General features: G+C 42.5%; 1 pseudogene; it reads right to left on the bottom strand.

Moving 5' to 3' along the window:
* Positions 1–2,151: 2,151 nt before the first annotated feature.
* Positions 2,152–3,260, bottom strand: LOC112649303 (methylsterol monooxygenase 1-like; annotated as a pseudogene).
* Between the last annotated feature and the right edge of the window lie 3,822 nt (positions 3,261–7,082).

The following is a 7,082-nucleotide window of genomic DNA, read 5'->3' as shown; positions in this document are numbered from 1 at the left end:
AATAATGCAAATGATAATTGTGTGCAGTAATTGAGGAAATATGTTTTTAATTTAAAATTTGAAAATAACCATGTTAAAAGTAATAGCTTCCAGCCAGAACTCATCCTAAAAATGTTGATGGAGTTTGACTGACAATTCATGCACTATTATTAAACCTTTATTGTGTTGTTTGCAGTTCATTCCAACATCTTCTTTCACAATTCTTTTTTTTTAAACCATTTTTTTTTAATTTGTGATAGTCACACAAAGAGAGAGAGAGAGGCAGAGACACAGGCAGAGGGAGAAGCAGGCTCCATGCACCGGGAGTCCGACGTGGGATTCGATCCCGGGTCTCCAAGATTGCGCCCTGGGCCAAAGGCAGGCGCTAAACCGCTGCGCCACCCAGGGATCCCTTCTTTCACAATTCTAAGCCCAAAACTGAGTTGTCCATCTATGAAAAGTGATTGATAGAGAAGATTATTGTTTTGTCTCGTTGATGAGGCTGCTCTCTTAGAGTAATGAAAAATATTTATTTCCTATCCACCTCTAGGATAGATGACTGTTGTTATAAAATTCAAAAGACAACTTGGCCCACCCATGTGCTTGTCAATAAAGGATCAGTCTCAGAGGAATTCAGCTATTAATTATACAAGTTTCTTAGATACTTGGAATCCATTATCACTGGCAGCCTCTTTCTATGCATACTGATGTCTTATTTCCACTCTGGGCCTTGGATCCCTTATTAAGATGGGCAAAAGTAGGGGGATCCCTGGGTGGCGCAGCGGTTTGGCGCCTGCCTTTGGCCCAGGGCGCGATCCTGGAGACCCGGGATCGAATCCCACGTCGGGCTCCCTGTGCATGGAGCCTGCTTCTCCCTCTGCCTGTGTCTCTGCCTCTCTCTCTCTCTCTCTCTCTCTCTCTCTCTGTATGACTATCATAAATAAATAAAAAAATTAAAAAAAAAGATGGGCAAAAGTAGTCATCATGTATGTGCTAAAATTACCCTGGGCAAGGTAGATTCTACATCTTAAGGATTATTTAAATATGATCAGGCCTTTATTTTCCATCACTGTAGTATATAATTCTGAATTACTGAGCTAAGTGGATTCAGATAAGTAATTGTAGGTTGAAGTAACAGAACGTTGTGGATCTTGCTAAGAGTGTTTCTCAAACAGCACAAATAGCTAGTATTTTATGGTCACTTCTAATCACTAATTTTCTCCCTAAAAGCTCACCCTGGACTTAAGGGGTATGTGAAATGTTTGTTATTTACTCCTTATGTTTCCTATCATGTAGAGAAATGGCCGTCACTGTGATGCACTTGGCCTCTCTCCGTCTTTTTTTTCAAAAAAAAAAAAATCACATTTATTTCAATAGTTCAAAGTGCAAATACAGCAAGTCAGTTCACAATGTTTCAAGATACAGTTTTAAGTATAATGAAAACTTGATATACAAAAATGAAAGGGTAAATAGCAGAAATAAAGCTCATTTTTTAAAAAAAAAAATTCAAGTAACCTGAAATCCTTTAGACTAAAATATCCCATTTATGACAATTCGAAAACGCCTTAATTTATAGATACCAGTAGCACATTGCCATCCAAAAGGGCTTCTCAAAGAAGGAGAATCACCCCCAAACCAGTCAGCTCAGGACCAGAGTGGAAGTTCTTGGGGCGGGCTATTCCGGATTTGGCCGCCTCACTCTCACTGTCGATCAATACAGTTCGACCCATGATACTTGGATGTTTAGGCAAATTCTAGAAAATGTATAAAGTTCAATATGAGGCCAACACCCTGCTAAGAGATACTGAAATGGCCACTATATATTTACAAGATTTTAAAGACAATCTTAGCTTCAGGCCTTTGGTGTTACGGGGGAAAGACAGACTGATACTTTTTCCATTACTTAGAACCTTTCTGTAAGGTTAGCAACACGGCCTTTACAACCTCCTCATGAAAATCATACTTCGTTATAGATTTACTTATTTCTACACATACAGAACTTTTATGTAAAGTAGAAAAAGTTCCCGCTAGGAAGATAATTAAAGGTTGGTAATGTTCTTTGTATCACTTAGCAGCCAAGACACATGTTTATTTCTGCTCTGCAGAAGCAATGTTAACTATTCACTTCAATTCAGGAAGGTGTGTGCTTTCAGGATGATGGAGATGAGATATTTATTGCATCTTTTTCTCAATCCTCTTCATCTTTTCATTATAGGCAGTAAATTGAGAGTCTGTTCCAAAAATTCTATCCCACCATGTAAATGTGGAAGCATAGTTTCCGATGAAGTTCATGTGGTGGAAATCATGATGCCAAGAACCAGCATAGAAAGAGATCAGATTTAAAGTGTTCAGGGGAATGTCATAGCCACTATAGACATCAATAGTTTCTATCAAACAAATGGTCACCCATGCCCAAAGGAGAATGACATGATCACATAAAAGCATGATTCCAATGAAAAATCCAGTTCCAAGAATCAGAGTTTCCAAAGGATGTGCATATTCAGCTTCCATTCCAAATGCAGCCTGAAACTCATGATGAACTTTATGAATATATTTATATATTCTTTTGTGATGCAAGAGCCTATGCAGGAAATAGTGCCAGGTATCCTCAATCACTGCACAGCCAAAACATCTTGCTAAAAGCATATACCATCTTGGCATTCTTTCCCAATCATAAGGTATATTAAAATACTCTGTAAAATAATAAGTTCCACAGATCAAAGGAAGCTGGATACAAAAGTGATTAAAGAGAAGTACTTTAAAACATTTCCATTGGTTTTCCCATGTTTCTGGTTTATCCTTTTGAATTTTGTACTTTTTCATGAAAGGTATAAATTGAAACAAAAATCCAGGTAAACAGAACAAGAAATAAAGAACTTCATGAACTATCAAGGATCCCCATGTTGCAATCTGGAACTTTGTATAATTATTCAACATATAGTTCCAATCATTTTTTAAAAGATTTTATCTATTTATTCATGAGAGACACAGAGAGAGAGGCAGAGACACAGGCAGAGGGAGAAGCAGGCTCCATGCAAGGAGCCTGACGTGGGACTCGATCCCGGGTCTCCAGGATCAGGCCCTGGGCTGAAGGCAGGTGCTAAACTGCTGAGCCACCTGGGCTGCCCAGTTCCAAGCATTTTAAAATGGTTCTTGTAGAGGGTTCTCAGTAAAAGTGAATCTACATACTCCACAGCCAAGGATGCTGAACTAAAGATGCTGATACTTTCATTTGTTGCCATTTTTCAAATCTCTGCAGAAAGCCTTAGAATTCTGGATGAGCGGCGGGAACGCCCTCTCTCCGTGTTTTACTACTCCTTTTCATGAGAGGTGGAGTGACACAGTTAATGGGTTTGCAAACAACTGGAGTTGATTAGACTCCTCTCTTCTTTTTTTTTTTTCTTTTTTTTAATGATAGTCACAGAGAGAGAGAGAGAGAGAGAGAGAGGCAGAGACATAGGCAGAGGGAGAAACAGGCTCCATGCACGGGGAGCCTGACGTGGGATTCGATCCCTGGTCTCCAGGATCGCGCCCTGGGCTAAAGGCAGGCGCTAAACCGCTGCGCCACCCAGAGATCCCAGACTCCTCTCTTCTTCCTGAAAATGAGCTACATCCTATTTTGTTCTTCTTTTGCTCCTATAAAAGGACTCTCCACACACCCTATGGGGAGCGGCCTGATCATATACAGCACTGCCTGCCTCTGGGAGGAGAGATCTCTGTTATTTCTGGAATTCAAAATCGGAAAATGCTCTTGACCAGTATCATTAGCCACATCTTCCAGCCTATCTCTTCTCAGTAACAAAAGCTCATTGTTTTGTCTTATTTGACAGTAGATACAGAATTCAGGCTGGGAAAGGGTGACCTTTCTAAGATGCCAACACTAATCTATCAGCATCATCTACCTAGTGAGCCATTCTCTCCAGTGCTAACTATTCTTCCATTTACTGGCCATTCATCTGTTTCATCCCTGTTCTACCTACCTTTCCACCAAACCATATTCTATCTGAAAAAACTCAAGTTATCACTATGTTTACTGGTAAGTGGTGTAACCTAGGAGCTTAGCTGGAAAGAACTCAATGTCCTAGCAACTGAATAAAAAATCAATAATGAATTTCAGACAGAGTTTTCTCTGTGGCATTGTGAATTTAAAATAGTCCGGGTCTCTTTGCACAAGGGAAAATAGATAGTGAGGGAGAAGTAATTAGCTTCATAAGCACTAAAACTATTGAGATTTTAAAACAAAAAAATAATCTCATAGCATCTACAGTTATCTCTAGTGTGAAATAATTGGACTACGCCTCCTTAATCCAACATATTTTTTTAATTTTATTTCCTAAATGGAATGTTATCTCCAATGTACATGGGAATCTTATTTTACTCTAAGTACAAATATGAAGAGAGGTTGAGTGGAAGCACATGATATGATTTCCTTCATGACTTCTTCCTCTGTATGATGCTGGGTTCATGCCACCCTAAAGAATGCCATGATAGAGGGGTAAGTTGCCCAGGCCAATGAATATGACCTGGCCAGAGAGTCATTACCATGCCATCATGAATTTCAGGGAAGGCAGAAAGTAGGTATTCTGGTACATTTTTAGATCTGAAAATTCAGATACAACCATCATCCATTCTATTCCTACTATGTGTGTGAGTATACTAAGGACAATGGGGAATATGAAGATGTAGCCTACCTAGGAATAGTGTATTTGCAGAGTCCTGAAATTCTTTTAACACTATCCCAGAGTTCAGAATGTGTACCAGGGATGCTGAGAATACCAGACATTTGAAACATATGCAGAGGTTCCCCAGAGCCTAAGATTTCAGCTCTGGGTCATATAACATGAGGTATACACCCTTTGAGGATTGGTTTTTGAACATTAAACCTTAGAGTTGGAAGAACCTTAGAGATTAGCTAGACTAGCTTCCAACTCCATGTGGAAATCTCAACTACAATGCCCCTTACAGATAGTCATGTAGTCTCAACTTCAAGATCCCCACTATCCTCAATAATTCCTAGCTCAACAAGACAACTTGCTATGTGCTTCTAAAACTTTTGTATAAAATTACATGTCACTTGTATATTTATGTAGGTAATTTAAATATTTGTTGTAAAAAACTTTTTTTTTTCTACAAAATACTGAACAGAAGCTCTTATTACTAGGGCAACAAAAAAATGTGGTACATTATGGTTGTTGAATAAGATGGCTCCCAATGGTGTCCCTAAAAGAAGAGGATCCATGTAGAGTCTCAGCCCGAAATGAAAGGAGATAATCCTTTGGATTTCTCTAGCAACTTGCAGGGAGTGTACTTCTCTCTAAAGTTAAGCACTGGCTGTACTACCAAAAGCCATCTAGCTGCCATGTTTGTGGAGTAGGCAAAAAGTCTACAGACCACCCCCCTGGAGTTCATATTATCAGGGAGGGTGAAAAGCATCCACAACAATTGAGGTAGTATTAATAAGAGAAAACAAAGGAGTTTTAGATTCTAGCAACATAGAACTCAAAGCTTAGGCAAGATTGCCAGCCTTTCTAATTTTAACAACTATCAATTTGTATCCACAGCCCCTAAAACCAATGGCCTGCTCATATTTGAATTTGAGTTGAATGTGTTACATATGGGAAAAAGAAGAAGAAATAACACCACCACCCCTGACCCATTGAAGTGTATAACATGTCTAATAGGTGTGAAGCCTTTTACCCAGAGCATGAGACTTGATTTTTTTAAATAAGCAGCAGCATCTGAGGATCCATAGGGCAGATGCCATGGCTAAAGATATCAAAGACAGGAATATAGGGGGCTCCAGGGGGGCAGTTCAGAGAAAAGGAAGAGGAGAGGAATCATCATTGTACCACTGTAAATAGATACAGACATAAATATGTATGAAACATAATAACACACATGTGACTGTAATTACAACGGAGTGAAGCAGACCCTCTTGAAAAGGATAAATTATAAGAAGAATTCCTGGGGGAGGAGCAAGATGGCGGAAGAGTAGGGTCTCCAAATCACCTGTCTCCACCAAACTACCTAGAAAACCTTCAAATTATCCTGAAAATCTATGAATTCGGCCTGAGATTTAAAGAGAGACCAGCTGGAATGCAACAGTGAGAAGAGTTCGCACTTCTATCAAGGTAGGAAGACGGGGAAAAAGAAATAAAGAAACAAAGGCCTCCAGGGGGGAGGGGCCCCGCGAGGAGCCGGGCTGAGGCCGGGGCGAGTGTCCCCAGGACAGGAGAGCCCCGTCCCGGAGGAGCAGGAGCTGCACCGACCTTCCCGGGCGGAAAGGGGCTCCAGGGAGTTGGAGCAGGACCCAGGAGGGCGGGGATGCCCTCGGGCTCCCGGGGACAGTAACAGCAACTGCGCACCCAGGAGAGTGCGCCGAGCTCCCTAAGGGCTGCAGCGCGCACGGCGGGACACGGCGGGACACGGAGCAGCTGAAGGGGCTCGGGCAGAGGAAGAGGCTCTGTGCGGAGGGGCCTGCGCGGTTCCAGGAGCAGCTCGGAGGGGCTTGGGCGGCAGCTCCGCGGAGGGGGCTGCGCGGCCCGGGAGCGCGAATCCAACAGCGCAGGCCCCGTAGCACTGGGCGCCGGGACACAGCCCAGGATCCGGCCTCCCCCGGGACAGGCAGAGGCCGGGAGGGCCCAGGACAGCAAGGACGCTCCTGCCCCGAGCTGAGCAGATCAGCGGCCCCGCCCCGGAGCCTCCAGGTCCTGCAGAGGGAGACCTCCGGAGTTCCTGCCGGAGCTGAATCCAGGGCTACAGAGCTGGCCCCGCCACTAGGGTTGTTGCTCCTGCGGCCTCACGGGGTAAACAACCCCCACTGAGCCCTGCACCAGGCAGGGGCACAGCAGCTCCCCCAACTGCTAACACCTGAAAATCAGCACAACAGGCCCCTCCCCCAGAACACCAGCTAGACTGACAACGTCCAGGAGAAGCCAAGGGACTTAAAGTACACAGAATCAGAAGATACTCCCCTGTGGTTCTTTTATTATTTTTGTTTTGTTTTGTTTTGTTTTTGTTTTGTTTTGCTTTTTGATTTGTTTCCTTCCCCCACCCCCTTTTTTTCTCCTTTCTTTTTCTTTCTCTTTTTCTTCTTTTTTTTT

This window comes from Canis lupus, chromosome X, assembly GCF_003254725.2.
Source record: "Canis lupus dingo isolate Sandy chromosome X, ASM325472v2, whole genome shotgun sequence".
Taxonomy (NCBI): Eukaryota; Metazoa; Chordata; class Mammalia; order Carnivora; family Canidae; genus Canis; species Canis lupus.
The sequence above is the reverse complement of the archived record's forward strand: the minus strand, read 5'-3'. Positions and strand labels throughout refer to the sequence as shown.